The 18,413-nt window shown below is 33.2% G+C and overlaps 1 protein-coding gene and 1 long non-coding RNA gene across 3 annotated transcripts in view; one reads left to right on the top strand and one right to left on the bottom strand.

The window, feature by feature from the left end:
- Positions 1-18,413, bottom strand: part of LOC115245434 (UPF0489 protein C5orf22 homolog) — a 692,512-nt gene that overhangs the window by 618,832 nt on the left and 55,267 nt on the right. The window lies entirely within an intron of this gene.
- The window catches only part of LOC115245439, a 63,649-nt gene continuing 50,071 nt past the window's right edge, over positions 4,836-18,413 (top strand). The window contains exon 1 of one of the 2 annotated variants that reach the window (XR_003885548.1): positions 4,836-4,879. This is a non-coding gene — a long non-coding RNA (uncharacterized LOC115245439). Of the gene's footprint in view, positions 4,880-4,952; positions 5,393-18,413 lie in introns of those variants that run through there. The other variant, XR_003885547.1, reaches the window with a different exon arrangement.

An 18,413-nucleotide genomic window follows, 5' to 3' on the forward strand; every position in this document is an offset into this window, starting at 1 on the left:
TACACGACTTCGCATTCCAAAAATATCGAGCACCGACGAAGTAAAAAAATACATAGTGTTACGTCCCTGTGGTCTTCGCGATCATTCATCGCGTCGGCATTGAAATTAAGGAAATTAAGTCTCGTTGTCACGGGGTTGTTGGTAAAACAATGGCGAACATCTTGTTGGAGAGGCGCCATTTTAGTCACGCGACGGTTGACATACCGTGCAGACGTATTCGTTACGACGGTTATTATTATTATTATTTATTTGTATTCTGTGTCATCGTCTATAATATTAAAGTTATCAAAGTTCTTTATAAAAGTGCCTTCTTATTTCTCATGTGTGAGTGAGTAAATTGGAATCGTGCCGCGAGCCACTTCGAGATATATCGAAATCCGCGGATGTAACAATATATATATCACAGTATATACACAGCCTAAACTAAAATAACTTCATCAACTAACAACGTTATTTGTTCACAATCGAGATAATATTAATAATGATAAATAATTTGTGTAATAATTAATTTCAATTTAATAATATTAAATTAATTTAATAAAATTTTAGACACAAGGAAATACAGATATATATATTAAAATATCCCTTCTGATCTTACGTAAGAAAAAGAATTGCATTAGAATCACATTTTATCGTATCGCTACTTATAGTATACAATGGCAATTCGATTGCGGTTATCAAGGAACTTAGCTCCAATCGAAAACCCGTTAATTATGCTTACAAGCAGCAAAACTCTTTCTCTCCTCTCTCTTTGTCCGCGATTGTGTCCATCGTTATCGTTATCGCGGTTGGCGTGCAACATTCTTCTCTTTTATAAAGGACTACTACTTATCTCGCTGAATTTCTCGCGTTCATGCTTGGCCGTCATTTGTTACGACCACATTTTTCTCCGCAATTATTTAAGCAGAATGTAACATGAATTTATTTAATCAAAAAGCATTTGACTAAATATCCTTAATATCAAGTAATAATTAAATGCGAATATAATATCTAATTGTTAAACTTTTTCGGACTTAAAACTGATTTTAATAATATAAATTAATTGTTATTTAAATTTAAAAAAAGAAAACTAATCATTGCTACAAAACACTAGTTAAACTAACAATACTTCTCCTTGCATATTTTGTAAATATTTTATTAGTTACTATTGCAAAAAAGGTATATGTATAATTATAAACATATACTAATTGTAAAATAAATATTCCTTTACATGGAAAAAAAGAGAGAATGTGTATATGTATATGTAGGGAGGCGTATGTGATTAAGATGGCACTTAAATAATATTTGTATGTAAATGCATATAATACCAAGATATTTATATAATCAACAAAATAATGAAAGATTGCTCTGATAAAAGATGAAATATGTCGAAAAATGTGGAAGCATGGGGTAATTACGGTAAAAATTGGAAATTATGTGCTAAGTAGTTATCATATTCAAAAAAAACGAATCTAACAATTGGCAAAAAACAGTTATTATCATGATGATTAATTAGGGATGCACGAAAAAAAAAAAATTATAACGCATCTAATAGCACTTAATGACGCGATAAATGCTCCATGCAGGTGATCGCATGTTAACTCTGTCCCAAATATGTCATGCCTGATCAGCTTTGCGATAGAAATGAAAGATTAATCTGAATGAATATTTGATCGAACAAAATATTTTTTATTAATAATCCCGGAGTACATGTAATCTAAATATAAGTTTAGTTATAATTATTAAAAAGATGATATTCTGAATAATTTTCTCAAATGATATTTTTCACAATTTTGACAAAAAAATTCAAATACCTATGATTATTTTTTTTCTCCACGAAATTGACGTTTTATTATCAACTTTATCACCGAGAAAAAGCAACGAACAAATATCAGTTATTAAATCAAATCGATTTTGACAAAAATTTCATCGGCAAAAATAATCGGATGTGGCAGAGTCGAGGTAGATATAATCGGCCGTCGATCAAATATGCATATTCATTTTTATGTACATGTACATGTAGCGGAAGCTCTTAGCAATTCATGTTATCTATCGTCAGCCGGTAGACTCCCTTCATCGATAGCCTCGTCATAGCATTTTCCGACGATCAGGTGTCTTATCGAATTGGATATCTTTCAGTCACTCCTACACCTGGCGATCAGCCATATAGATCATCGTATCGCGAAATGAGAAAACGAGAACAAGGCTTTAAAATTACATACGCACGAGAAACGTTTATCGATCTACGTCTCTTCTTTTCAGTGATCCATATAATTCCACAAGCTAATCTTATATAGTCTTCCTAATTTTTAGTAAATTACTTTTTCTCTACAATAAAGATATGCGATAAAAAGTGCCATAATACTTAAACTTTTTGATACAAAAGAATGTCGGAATACTTAAATTTTTTGGACAACGCAGAATTTTTCAGCCATATATACATATACGCATACATTGTTTAAACTTTAAAATATTTGTTCAGTACTCACCGGTACGGTGCGCGACAGCGGAATTGTAATATACATACGCACACACACATCTTATCTTGATCTATAAAATACAAATACGTATATCCAAATGAAATATATATTTTTAAAAAATGTTAAAAATATATAATATTTTAAGGAATAATTATTGTGTACGCGCAATTAAATTTCTCATTCGTCATTTAAAGAGATATTTAATAAAAATTATTTTAGTTTAATTTTTGTTTTTAAATATAGAGAATATTTTACAAACATTACATTATAATAATATAAAGTGTTTTTTATTACCGCAATAAATTAATTTACAGAAAATAAATAATAAATTATTTACCTCTTGATTGCTCCGCTATCGCCGGATACTTCCCCGAATCTCCTCTTCTTCTCTAATTCATCTAGTTCTATTACTCCTTTGTGGCATTCATTCACAAAAAAATAATTAATTATCGCGCGAGTACTAATTAACAGAAAATGACAATCTCGCAATACTTCGTTCGGCACTCCTGATATTAATTGTACGCAATGCGCATCTTATATTGAGATAGGAAAACAATTAACGATTCGTTAACTAGCGTGAAACTGATCCGCTCGACACTCAAAAATTGCGCGACTAAATTTATGCGCCACTCGCGCAATGCTATCATTGTTGCTAATAAATAGCATATGTTCGTATTTCAAAGAAATTTTGCTATTTTGCTATTTTATAACGCATTATAAATATATATATATATATATATATGTACAAATCAAAATTAAAGTTAAAAATATCCGCGAAATTATCCGCTACAAATTTCAATCAAATTAATGATATAAAATAGAAGACAGATAATATATAATCAGAATTCCACGCGCGATATAGTTTTAACATATAAATGCGCGCGTGATAAATGTGTATTATTAAAAAGTCAACACATTGAGTGGATTTTATTCAATCAAAGAAAATCGGAAAAATTTGTACAAAGTGCGATGCGAGATATATATTTTTCTAAGCATTAAAAAAATGATAGTGACCATAAATATCGTAATAAAAACAGTAATTTATATAACAGCAATTTCCTATCGCTTCGATTTATGTATTTAAATGAATAAGTCGTGCAAATTAATCGTTGCTTTGATACGCTTACGAATTGTTAATCATTAATTGTAATAATAATCGCTGTAGAAAATGATCGTAGGAAATTATCGGGTCTCTGGAAAGATAACGACGACACACGAAGCGGATCACGACGCGTCCTTTCCATTCGAGACTCGCCGTGCGAATGATAATAAACAAACCGTGCGTAAACTAGCGCGCTACCGACATACGTCATCAAGGTCGAAAGCTAAATATCGGGTGATACTTAATCAGTTGTCGCCGCGAAATATTTAACGTATTACAAAATTAATACCTGCGCGATATTTTATTCATTAAATTGCAAGATAATTGTTTATAAGTGATTTATGTGTTATAATTTGTTCTTGAATCGCATGATCCTACGATTCGCGTATTACTCCGCACTTTGAATCTAAAAATCATTGGCAAATTATATTTAAATCGGGGAAATATTTTCAAAGAGCGATGCAGGCTATGTATTTTTACATTCATAATTTGTTAAAACGCTTATTTTATATCATTAATACAATCAAAGCATTTCGTGAATATTTATCTTAAACGAGCATATACTATTTATTGGTAACAGCTATACAGCATTGTTGTGCGTAAATTTAGTCACGCAATTTTTGAGTGTCGAGCGGATCATAGTTTCGCGCTCATTAACGAATCGTTTATTGTTTTCCTATCTCAATAGTGAGAATTGTGTATAATTAATATCGGGAGAGCCGGGCAAAGTATCGTGCAATTGTCATTTTCTGTTAATTAGTACGCGCACTCTAATTAACTATGTTTTCGCGAATGTCACAAAGAAGCAGCAGAGGATAAGGCCCGGGGTGCGAGACGACAGCGGAGCAACCGTGGGGTAAGTAATTTATAGTTTATTAAACTTATTATTTATTATATCTGGAAAAAAAATTTATCTCCACCGCAATAATTTACACTTCTTTTTTCTTTACATCATTGTAATATAATGATTATAAAATATAAAATAATTATATTTTCATATATAAAATCTATATATAAAATATTTTAATTATTTTTTAAGACTTTGTAACTAGTCAGATTATTTATATAAGAATTAGAGACTTTTATATGTATATTATTTCATAATAGTTTATATCTAATAAAATGTTTCTTTTTAAAATGAGTTTGTTAAATATTTGTTCAAAGAACGAATGAGAAATTCAATCACACATAATTATTTCTTAAAATATTAATTATTTTAAATGTTGCTTCACATGTAGATATAATTTGGATGTATGTATTTGTATTTTACAGATCTCAACATGTGTTTAACAATTCCGGTATTGCGCATATCGTACTAGTGAGTTTTTAATTTCGCTTTATACATATATGTAGCCATTCCAGCAAATCTGCTTATAGCCAGTTTTAGAGTTTTGTTTCAAGAATGCTCCAAATTTCAAGGAGATAATTTTAAGATATCATTATATACATATTATATACATATAAATTTACTGCAGTTCTTCGTTTTTAAATTATTACAATAAAGAATCTTTTAATAAAAAAATATTCACAAATAAATTCAGTGAATATGTGAAAGAAGATTATTACTATTGCAAAAATATTCAGAGTGTGTACGGCTTTATAATGATCGACGAATCACGTCGAATTGATGATGATCGCAATCACGAACAGGAATCATGAAAAAAAGAAATTGGTTCGACCGCAATTATAACCAGATCCTCAATTACCATTCCTAATTACATCGATCAAAGCAATTATGCGCGTTGTACCGACGTCGTCATCCGAAGATTAAAGAAAATGAGCAGTCCAAGGGTCCTGAGCACGCGATCGATCATTCATTGGCATCTCATCGGTGCGTTTGATTAATCGTATGGTGTTTTACACTACACGTTCTTATTTTCTGTATAAACAAAATGATCTCTATATAAACAAAACGATCGATATTGTGGCTCGCGCGATCTCGTTCACACCTAGTTGAAACGTTGGATGTGCTTTCTATTTACCGTTATTAAAAATGAAAATGCTGATATCGCTATAAATATGATGGCCAGGACACCAGCCGCAATATGATATAGTGCGAGTAGTTGCATAGATAATGATCAAGTTATCAAACCGGCAAAAAAAACGGTATAAAATCCAGAGCCGCGAGATTATTCGTGCGCGGAGAGATAACGAAATTTGCACAAAGGCAAGGTTGGAAATAGTGAGAATGCATAAACATATTCCTGTTTTTTCTCGTTTACGTCTCGTCAGTAATCGTAAAATAAAAGTAAACGAGCCATACCGAGAATCTGACTGAGAATATATGTCCGCGTGTATATGTCCATCAGCGTCGATTTAAACCGCCTTCGCAAAAACGCTCGCTTTGTAAAAATTCGCGTAAGAAATTCTCGCAAGAAATTCTCGCGTAAACTATCTGGAAAAAATATCGCGACTCAACGCGCGGAGAATTAATAGAAAAAAACTACACGCCAAGAAACTGCAATTACTTCCAATTAACGAGCTCTCCCTTTGGATGTAGCCTACATGTAACAATTATATTGTTACATGGCGTTTTCGCGAATGTTGTTAAGGAAATAGATTCTCCCTTTTGTGAACTCGCGCATCCAAGACGCCTAAGACTCAGCGACCGTAGTTGGTATAAAACTCATGCTACGAAAGGGAACAATGGGACTGGCTAGAAATCGCTCATTGTGCCCGCGAACCGGCAAAAATAATCGTGAAAGACCGCGAGGACGGACGAAAGGACGGACAATGAACGGACCCGTATTGGCCGACTACCACTCTTCGTACTTTCGTGCAAACGGTTTCCTGATCTCAAACGCTCGTCGTCCGTTTTGCATTTGTGCTCTCGTGCCTCTCTCTGTGCCATTCTTTCTTTCTGACCCGAGTTTCCGCCACAACAAACTCGGACTCTTTCGCGAATAAAAAATTGTTTCACCGAGTTATACCATTGGAAGAACAATAGATGTTATATACTCTACATCATTTATAAAAATTTATATGTTCACACAAGAACAAAAAAAAAAAAGGAATCTCAAAAATTCATATAAATGAAAATTAAGTTTTTAATAAATCATTATATGTATAATACACGATGTTCTGCGAAATAATTTTATTCTTGTGCGAAAATTTATGCTCACATATAACTTCCAATATCGAAATCATAACATTAGAATCATAAATAAATAAATAAATATAATAAATTGTTTTCAAAAATTACCTATCTCAAAATTATCTTGGTAAATAAGACTTGCGTTATATCGCAATTGTGGAGCAAATAAATGTACAATAGCAAGGAAAGTTTTGTATAGAGAACTTCCGTTATCCAATTAAGGAAGAAATCATAAAGTAGAAAGCAATACGTGCATGCCTTGCCACAATTATTGTAACAACGATCTGCACTCTTTGTCAGTTAATTTATATCTTCGGTAGAAGAAAGCTGGTACGTCGGGCTATCAAGACATTATAAAGTCGGTTCACTTCGTGAAAAGAAATATAATCTAGGCCGCAAAGCACCTATTATATTTCACATTTCACAAATTGAGCATCAATCGATTTAGCAGCGAATCATTAATATACATATATATGTACAAAAAGTGAAAAGGGGGAGGAAAAAATTCAAGTATCTATGATTGCGCAAGAAGAGTTGTCGCGGCGATATCGGAAATTCCGTAAAACGATATGCTTATTCTCAGTCTATCCGCGGGACAAGTTTTACTGCCCGATAAAAACATCATCGTCGACCAAACAAAAGGTCGATCGAGAAGGATCAGAAGGATTTTAATGCGCAACGATTCTCTTAACGGTAAGCGCGCCGCTGTGATTTTTACGAGCAGCCGATTCTCTGCGTAGGATCTAATGAAGTAAAATCATTCGGTATAACTCACTGAACGCTGGATACTAATTATATACATATATATGGCCGTTATTAAATAATTGTCCACGGGAAGAGACCGAAGAACGCTTTTACGACGCTGTATGTCATTCGAAGCACGTGAATAAACGCAAAAAGACAAGAGATCGGTGAGGAACTGTCAATTTTCGTAGCGGAAAAGGAATGACAGACATCCGCGGAACTTTAAGGTCTCTATATTTCCCACAAAGTTAATATATCATGTATATGTGTGCGATTAATATCGGAAGTCTTATATTAGAAAATGCGCGTGTTGCGACGAAAGTGCGCTTAGTATTTTACTTGTTTTATTTTTTTTATTTATTAATCATTAATCAAGGAAAATGCTCGAAAATGTTGTATATATATATATATATATGTGTGTGAAATCTCTAACCGCACATTACCGTAAAATAAAATGGTAAAAGAAACTAATTTGCGTTACTCTCGCTGTGTTTGGCGTACGATCGTTAATATTTCTCGTATCGATTTCCGATAACGCTCCACGCAATTTCTTTAGCTTTGGATTATATCGGCGAACGGTTGAGGCAAAAGAAATACTATACATATACGCGCCAACAAAATGATTTCCCGCGTTTGCGCGGCCACTTCACGGCTGTAATATTAACGGCCGTTATCAGATCTCTAGCGCTCGCTGACGCCGGTTCAAAGACCTATTTAGCATTTTCCTACGCGATTTAACGACGCCCTGCTATTTTTACGCCACCATAAGAATAACTCTCTATCGTGACGCACTAACATCGCAACGAAAGAATAAGCACGCACCTCCGCAGTCTAGAATTTATCGATTGTAACAATCATATTTATCTTCTAACATTGATCTCTTAACAATCCATCGATCGAAGAATTTCATTTCAACTGCGCGCAAAAATCTTTCGGGATTATCTCAATTCTCGTCGCGTACTTTTGATAGGATTATAATGATTACAAATATAATATGAATATATCAATTTTACGAAGAGATAATTGCAAAGTAGATACAATATCATCAATAAAACTTCCTCTTAAAAATCTTGCAAAATCTAAGCTTTGTTTTACTGCTACCATTTTATTAAAAATATACATGCATTGCACAAAATAATTATATTTAAAAAAAAACAATTCGATAAAATTTTTATATATAAAATAATATCGCATTATTTAATATTTCCTCCTTACTTGAATAATAGTGATATAGATAATAGGAATAAAACTAATTTTTATAATCAAATTTAAAAAAAGAAAACAAAAATGTAACGAAGTTAAAATCAATTTCAAATTTAGATTAACACATTAAATTAACTATATATTGTCACATCACGCAGGTGAATAAAAATTCGCAAACAATGGACATTCGTTAGTGAAATAAATTTATATGTATCCCAAACATTTTGTATAATAGACATTAATGAACGAACGACCGACTAGAGCTGTTCATGAATTCAGAATTCGACGGTGAAATTAGTAATGATAATTTTCGTCGGACAGAGAGACGGTCATTATTCGTATATAAGAGGATAGGTTTCAGTTCTCTATTTCATCCAATTTGATTTTATTCAAAAACCGGCCACACACGGTCAACCTTCGCACTAGGAACTCGTTTCCTGCGTTTTATTCCTCGAGCCCGTGTTTAAATCCCGAAAATATTCCCATGAAGGGCTCAATTCACAGTTAACTTTTTCAAACACTGATTTTGCATCGCGTTTTATTTGCTTGTCCGCGCATCGTCGAATAAAAAAATATGAAACACATTCTTTATATACATAAATGTATCCCCATGCTATAATTTTCTACCTTTTTTATAATTTCACACATAAACTCGCGTTGCCATTATAATTCCAGTCATTTCGTATTCTATACAAGGATTTGAAAAATGAGAATGCTGCGATGTTATACATTTTTTCGTGAATAAATTATCAAGATACATATTATCATATCGCGTTGATCTCTTGGTCGTAAACCGATAGCTGGAAGGCAGTTTTTACTATGCATTAGAACTCGGCGTGAATGTGCCGATACATACTTCTTAGACCGATTTTTGTTGACACAAACTACACTCGGACTCGCGTTCGATTCTAATTGACGATTAGGCGACTCACGTCAATCACGTTTACTCGGGGAATTAGAAAGTCGCGATTTAAACAATAGGCATCAGCGAAACGACGAAAACGTCGGCGAGAAGGCAATTCTTTACGCGGGCACATATCAAGAATATCGATACTTAGGCGAGAATAAGTGTGTCGTGAGTGTGTATGCCAACGGCGGATTGTCTCGTCGATCAGGTTTGATCTCGACAGTATACGGAAAGGCGCCGCATATCTCGTGCCGCGCCAGTCCAAGGAATAACTCACGCGGCGAACAGTGAGCGGGAGAGCATGGAGAAAAAAAAAAAAGAAGAAAAGATCGACGAGCCTAGAGCGCAATTAGCGAGAAAATGAACGGCCGTCGTGGCGAAAGCGGTTAAATCAGTCTGGACGTTTACGAGCGGCGAGATTACGCACGGTCAGAAAATTCCCGACTCGGTCACCTGCGTCCGAAACGGCTGCAACAACCGCGATCGTTAGGTTTCGTAAAAGGTTGAGGGATCTCTCTTTTCTGACGCCGAGCGACATGTGAATAAGAATGATAATGGCGTGACGTTGGGGATGGCTTTATATTACAGGACAAGATCGACTTGTACATACATCGCGAACATTTTCACATATTTTATGAAAGGCGAAAAGTTATTCTTTTCCTGCGCGTCCATCACACATTCTTTTTATTTTATATATACATGTGAAATTAATAAAAATATTGTTACGGATCATTTTGCTGTATATAAATATAATAGAATATTAAGAGACATTATAAGATATGAGGGCCTATTACCTGTTTATACATTTTTAGAAATATGTTACAAATTTTATACATTTTAAATAAGATAAATAAAATTTATAATAATAAAGTTTATAACTTTAATAATTATAAAAAGAAAAAGAGAATAGAAATATATTTGTTAGTTTTGCATATAGTCTATCGAGATTAATATATAATGTTTTAAGGTTCGTATTTTCTCACTAGCCATATTGATTAAATTATATCAGAAGAGAGAAATTATATTTTCTTTGTACTATATAGTGAAATAAATCAATTTTTTTATATGTCATATGACTCGCATTAGTACAAATTAGCAATATATATAGAAAACTCACTTTTTCATTACATTAGTATAAAAGCACGTAATTTAATCTAAATATTCTACAATTCGAGCAAAAATAGATTTTTGACAATTGATCAAAATTTAAAGTACTTAATTTATTAATCCATTAACTAAAAAAGCAATCATTGGCATATTTTTTGAAAAAAATTCTTCGGCAACGAAAACGTTTTTAAATATTGCTATACAGTTCTCCATTCATTAATTGAGTATTGATACATATATATATATATAGATTATGCTTTAAAATTCTTAACATTACTGCAATCGTTTCGTTAAGATCTAGCTAGCACATTTCTAAAGGCTATGACCGCGAGATCTGCCAGTGACTTTACTGACGTCGGCGATCTAACCGAAAGAGAGAGATTAGAAATCGCCGACGACCGGCGGCGCGTCCGAGAGATGCATAGTCGCGGTCTACGTTGCAACAAATCTCGAAGAGATTCTCTTATCTTCGCGTTGCGCGCGGATCTCCGCGGCGTTTCCGCTTGCGGGAACACACATCAGTTGGATGCGGCGAATCACCATGAGCGGTACCGTATACGTATTTATACGCGCTTAAGTAGGTCCGCGTACAGCTGAAATGTGAAGAAGCCACGTCGATCGTAAAGGGACCCGTAAGAACCGGAACGAGTTTACAGCCAATAGTAATTTTCTCAGTCGATGCGGAATAATATCATAAACGGTCTTTCCATGTTTTACGATAATTCTCGAGGCGTTATCCCTCGACCGACCGCCGTTACGCGTCGTACGTCGTTACGCACATTCGCGATATGCACGCAGTTGCTGACCGTAATAATAATATATCCTCGCATATATTTCTCAAGATATTTCCAAGTTCCGGCGATACTTAGGCGAAGATTCATGCGGCTGCACAAGAATCGTCCACCAATAAGCGGTGGCTGTATATAATAAAAATCTCGCTACTATTCATAAATTCTGACAAAATCCTTTTTTAATAAACTACTTAAAGGTTCATGCACTTAAAGGTTCTTTTGCTAGAGTGGGAAAGAAAATCCCTATAATTTCTTTCTCCAATGAAATAATGAGTAATAGAGTTGGAAACTATAATGAAAGAGCTGTTAATTAAAATGTTTATACATATTCAAGGTTTACATAAAATTTTATGAAATACTATATGCAAAATTAAAGAATATATTTCTATTCTTTTTTCTTAATTAATTAAATCTGTTTTCATTTAAAGTGTACGTGTGTTATTTTATTATTAAACTTTTATTATTAGAGTTATTATATTTTAATATTAAAAGATTAATGTTTTATTAGAATTATATATATATATAAATCTTACTTAAAGTGAAGAAAATTTTTAACATATTTCTAAGAAACAAGGCGAGATAAAGATAATAATCGTAGTGTAAATAATAAATTGGTATCCTCCTATAAGTTGAATCTCGTACCACTAGCCAAATGCATATTTTAAGATTATCGGATTAGTAATCGAATGAATTCTCGTATTTTATCCATTAAAGTTAAATAGGTATATTTATCTAGCTGCTATAAATATCAAAATTTACATATCGTTATACGAGAGAATATTTGTTGGATACTCTACTAATGTAAAATGACAACGTATACATTTAATATATGTTGACATCTTTTATAATTAAATCAGCAATATTATTGCAACTTGCCAAAACAGCTTTTAAAAAGCAACATCTGATATAAAAACTCGTCCTTCGAAAAAAGAATCAGTTATCTGTTTTTATCGCCTTTAATTATACTATTATGATTCCAAAATAGCAAAAATGTCTAAAGATGATACTTGTCTTGTAGAAGCTAATCAAATTTGCGAGATATTCACGATACTAATCTTATTATTTGTCAGCATCCCGTATCCCATTATAAATTTGCCAAATCTAGCTAATTGGAACTTGTTTCTTATCCATGCAATGGACGAGTAACCGGAATTAATAAAATCATCAATTGCATTATTAAACTAATCGAATGACGGCTAGAATTAGCAACTGGAATCAGATTAAATTTTCATGTTGACAGGAAGTATGTTCGCTTAATAAGAAAAAAATTGTATATGTAGGTGCAGATGATTATTTGTATCTCGATATCGATGAGACAGGTAAATTATATTAAGACATATACTTCTCTCTTTTGCAACATTATTTATATATCTATATAATTTTTATATAGAATTATATATAATTATATATTTATATATTCATATTTATAATAATACCATTCATAATATATGTGTGCTATTCATAATCGAGCATATTGGGAAAAAATGCAATTAAACATAATATAAAAACTATTATTATCGTTATATCAATCGATTAAAATTAATAAATAAATCGTATAATAACCACTTATGACTACTACTCGTATGAGAATCACTTAATAACAACTTGTTTTAATCGATTATTCAAAAGAAGAGATAATATATGTTAAAAATTGTATTTTTATCATATTCAAAAGCATATAATATATATAAAAATAAAAAAAAAAATTAAAATCTACTGTATGTACAAGAGCATGATCGATGAAGTTTTTCTATTCTATCTTGTACATACTTTGATCTTAGATAATATAAATGCACGGATATAAAATGTCTCGTATGTAATCAAGGATTAGGAGCGATTTTATAACGGTGTAGCGATTTAATATCGCATCTCGAAAAGAGTTTGTGCGCACTAAGCGGGAACATTAGCGCTCATTAGATCGGTCAGGCGTGAGTAAAGCGAAAGCCACGCTCGTAATCACACGGACATTAATCTTTCGTGCGATACGTTAATTATAAAAGAAACGACGCGACGCATGGTTTATCGAGTGACAGGTTGCGCGTTACATTCGAAAAGATTTAACCCCGCGAAACCTCTTGCGGTTTTACTTGCATTTAATAAATCTATACATCGCATGGTTACGAATAATCCCACAGAATTGAGGTGTTATATCGACAGTGGGACAATTTATTGCTAATTATTTCTATCCGCGGTTGTGCGGGGGATCGTCGATGTAATAAAGTGATTTATGGCTATAATCCGTCATCAGCGCGCCGATCCATACGCATGTAATTGAAGGTATATAAGTGTGGGATGAAGATATTGCTGGAACTAATTAATAATAAGGGAGTCTCCATGTTAAATACGCGTCAAGAACAAATTGGTCGTGTACGACCTGTTGGCCCGCGTTAAGGAATCCAATTAGTGAGAAAATCCACGACAAACAACATGCTTCGCTATAATCGCAGAAAAGAAACCGAGATATGTAAACGGGCAATTTAATACTCGAGAAAAGTGCAACGGAGGCAAGAAGGTCAAATAGAGAGATGAAAAGTATCATCCGTTAGCAGAAAATAAACGCAGATGCAATAATGCAATAATTAATTAATTAATAATTAATCTCTTGATAATCTGATATCTAAATGTTTTATACATATGTATATATAATTTAATAATTTTTTATTTTCTTTTGCTAACAAAATTATAATCATTGTGAATATATGTAATTGTAACTGGGATACATAATTTTCTAGCATTTGCTTTCTTTCACACACATTATTGAAAAAGGCAAACATTGAATCGTATCGGTCACATCTTGATTGCTTTTCTCACATCGCCTCAGTTCTGTACGGATAATAATATGTTTTCAAATTTTCCTTGTAACATGAGAAATTCTCCCAGACGCATAAACGAAACGGCATTAATCTGGCGTCATATATCACCATGTAGTTGACGTTTCTCTTCCTACAACCAGATCGTTTATTACATCGAACGAAGCGGATAGAAAAAGTGGAACGAGCGGAAAGAAAGTGAACCTGTGTTCCCGTAATAAACTTTAAGCTTGACAAACAAATGAATGAAAAGATGTTTACGCTCCATTTCGCTTATTCGGAATTGAAACTGTTCCCTCTGCTTCAAGCAAAGTTGCAAAGTGCAAAAGTATCGAGATTTTCTCCATTACGTTAATAGATATATTGATTTTTTACTTCAAGTGAAATGCAAAAAAATGTTAATCGAAAATACTCGCATGTATTCTTTATTTTTTTTTTTTATTTGACAAATATAAAAATTAAAATCTGGAATCCGTCAAAACTGAGAATGCAAGTTTTAATAAATTCGAACTTACTCATATGTTATAATGCATTTCATATATCTTTATATCGTTATAAAAAAAAAAAATAATAATAATCTTATGTTTATCTTTAAAAAATAATCTTATAGCTACCTCAAATGTCTGACAGGCAAAAAATATTTTTAAGAGATTTAATTTACGTGTCAAACTTCGTGGCTTACCATGACTCGTCGTTAAGGTACATATTTCATACTGACATATATAGTCAAGTATTTAATCGCGTGGATCATCATACAATACTAACAATAAGTGAAAATGTGCCAAAAGGAAAAGAAAAGAAAAAGGAAAGATGGATAGGTGGAGAAGCGCAAAATATTCGTAAATGGATAAGAGTTATAATCATTGGGGTCGAGGTCTGGGATCCGCCAGAGGCATCTCTGGACGATCTTGCGAGAGATTGGTCGCTTGAGGAAGTGATAAATCGTCAGGACGCGATCGGCTGATCCGCGCGAAGAATTTCGCTCTTATTTGCTCGATTTATTACCGTTAGCTTCTACTGCCATGATAATCCGTTTTAACTATTTTATGCCATATACATTTGAAGAAGGAAATAAAAAAATTGACATTTATAGAAATGTCAAAACAACATTAAACAATAACGTTATTATTAAATATTCTCCGTCTCGGCCTAAGCATTACTTGTTATAAAATAATTTACACAGGCATTTACATGGCGTGACAAGGTGCGATCGCATAAAATTCCGCGCGTATGTACACCGCACCGCGAAGAATCATAAACATTCCTCTAAGCCCGACGTTTCATTCTTATCTGCGGGCGTATCGAGAAGGTGACGCGTTGCGAATGGCGAACGAGGAAAAGTCTCTCCCAGCGCGTTCGGCTCGCCGCCGTCGGATGACAAGATAACCGAAGTGAGAGAATTCCTCAAGGTCGACGAATTCCACGGATAACGATCGTTGGAGCGTGCATATCGATGGTGCTAAATATTTAGACCGGATGTCTCCGTGTCACAACGTGCTGCGTATCAGTCTGGTCGATACGTGTCAGATTGTAATGTACAGTATTACAAACATCGTGTACATACGAGACAAACGCGCCAACATAATTTCATCGGTCGACACATTAAGCCCTGATCCTGATAGCCAATATTATGACATCCCGAGGAAAAAATAAAATAAAAATCATCGCGTTATGTAAAGAATTTGTAGATAAAACGAAAAACACATATAAAATAAAAGTAAAATAAAAATCATCGCGTTATGTAAAGAATTTGTAGATAAAACGAAAAACACATAGATATCTTAAATATTTTAGCGAATTAAAAATTAGAACAAATATAAAGTAAAATATAATATGGCATCTCACATAATTGTTACGCGGGAAAATAATTCTTGATTTCGATGCAATAGAATATGATAGCGCGTATATTTAGCCTGATAGAATCCTTGTAAATCGCGAAACAAAACCCAACGACGGAAAATCGATTCGAGCGCGGTAAAATATTCTTCTAGCATAAGTAACATTCTCATTTATCACGCTTGCGTTCAACGCGACCGACTGTCACACGTGCGACAATATCCGGGAAAGAAGAAGCGCCCGATTTACATTTTGATTGCAGAAACCGAGCCGAGTGATTCATTGGTGTCTCTAGTCCGATCGCTTTCGAACAATCTATCACATACGCCGACAAAATGATTTACGCAATAAGATTTTCAATTAATCAATCGTCAACTCTTTTTAAGACGTCAAATATCGATTCGTTTGCACGCAAATTACCACACTGCATATATTGTATAATTTTCATAGGTAGTCATTTCTATCCAGTAATTATACGTTGATAATGAATACGATAAAGTTGGAGAAACTACATATAAAAGTAGAGAGAGATTGAAGCCTGTAAGCTTTATCAAAAGTTGCACTATCCCCATTGCACTGTGAGCATTGATAAAATATCACTTTTACCTAATATCATGTAATCGTATATAAATCAGAAAAACTAAATAAATATAAAATAATATTTCCTAATATATATCTTGCAAATATATTGGATTGAACGGAAAGATCGGGCCGTTTTTTGTTAACAGGTGAAGACCGAAAAAACAGCACGAACTTTCCGTTCAACCCAATATAATGTATCCAAGAATATTCCTCACAAAGAGTGCGACAATAACAGGATGTTCTGTTTTTGGTGAAGCAGGAAACAAGGTATAAAATTACTACAACACATTTACACATTTATGATCACGAAACAATGTCACATACGTCGTACCGATCTTCTTGGCCGAGTTACTCTCTTGCAAAGCACCTAATTAAAATTTAATTCACGCGGATCGTTTCAAGATTACTTTCAGCTGTTGCAGATGTGTGTCGTGTGTTGTGTTTGCGTCCGTGAAAAAAAAAAAAAAAAAAAATCACGCAAACACAAAACATCTAATTAAAATTTAATTCACGCGGATCATTTCAAGATTACTTTCAGCTGTTGCAGATGTGTGTCGTGCGTCCGTGAAAAAAAAAAAAAAGAAAAATCACGCAAACGCGTTTCGATGCACTTGATCGGTAAATTTATAAAAAGCTTCCTCCGACAATCGAGGCAATCGAGGGAAGTGCGGTATTAATTAATTACGAATTCGGTAATTACAGCAAAAATGGCCGACTGGGCGTGGCCAATCGATGAGGCCTCGAAAAAAATCCATCCCCGTACATTTCCCTGATACCCCACGCTCCGATTCACGCGGCGCGACGAGAATTCCGGCGTTTCGAAATATGCGCACAAAAAAGAGTGCATACATATGCTCAGAAGTTGTAATAATATATTACTTGCAATAATAATATTATAAATACAGACTTTTAAACACCATAAAATTATTTATCATCACTGAGAAAGTGCTATGGATCATTTCCATGAATTTCAATTAATGTTAATCGAGATTCAAGTTAAATTCTCTATCTTTTTATATAGAGATAGTATTCAAAAAAGCTTAAAAAAAATTATTTTGAGCTTATTTATTATTTATTAATGCTATATAAATATCCATAATAGTCGATGTACAATATTGTGTTGCATTGCATGCAGTTTCAACTTTGTTATTCGTTATCGAACGCTACAACGCGCATATGATACTGCGTTATCTGGTCTGCGGATATTCTGCATAAGCCATAAGTTTTGTGTAAGTGCATTTGGATGTATCAGATTGATGTAAATGCGTGCGATTAGCCTCGTGTAATATATTCGTGATGATATTCATACTAAAATCTTAATTTTACTCCTTTTATGCGGTAAACAAGAATCACCAAGCGCAATATTAAGATAAGATTGGCTATATGAATATGGGAAATTACGACTTTATAGTCATATTTGCAAGATATCGAGTTTCATTAGCTGATATCTTTTAATACATAAAACGACTGATCTAATTGACATACCAATATAATAATTTTATTATAAATTCTAAGATACCATTTTCTAAGCGGCAAGAACAATAAAGTTAATATCTCTCTCTCGCCAAACATGAGTTGAGATTCAACTACATAATATTTAGCTTGCAATTATTTCATTTACTTGCTAAAATCCTTGATAAAAAACAACTAGAACAATTACGGAAATTATTCATTGGCGTACTCTTAGATGATGATTTTCCTCGATGATTATTCATATATTGAAATTCTTTAAAATTGTTCTTTAAGTTTGCCAAAATCAAGTATTTCTCATCGACGAA

The sequence above is a fragment of the Formica exsecta genome, unplaced genomic scaffold (genome assembly GCF_003651465.1).
Source record: "Formica exsecta isolate Colony F162 unplaced genomic scaffold, ASM365146v1 scaffold98, whole genome shotgun sequence".
Classification (NCBI taxonomy): Eukaryota; Metazoa; Arthropoda; class Insecta; order Hymenoptera; family Formicidae; genus Formica; species Formica exsecta.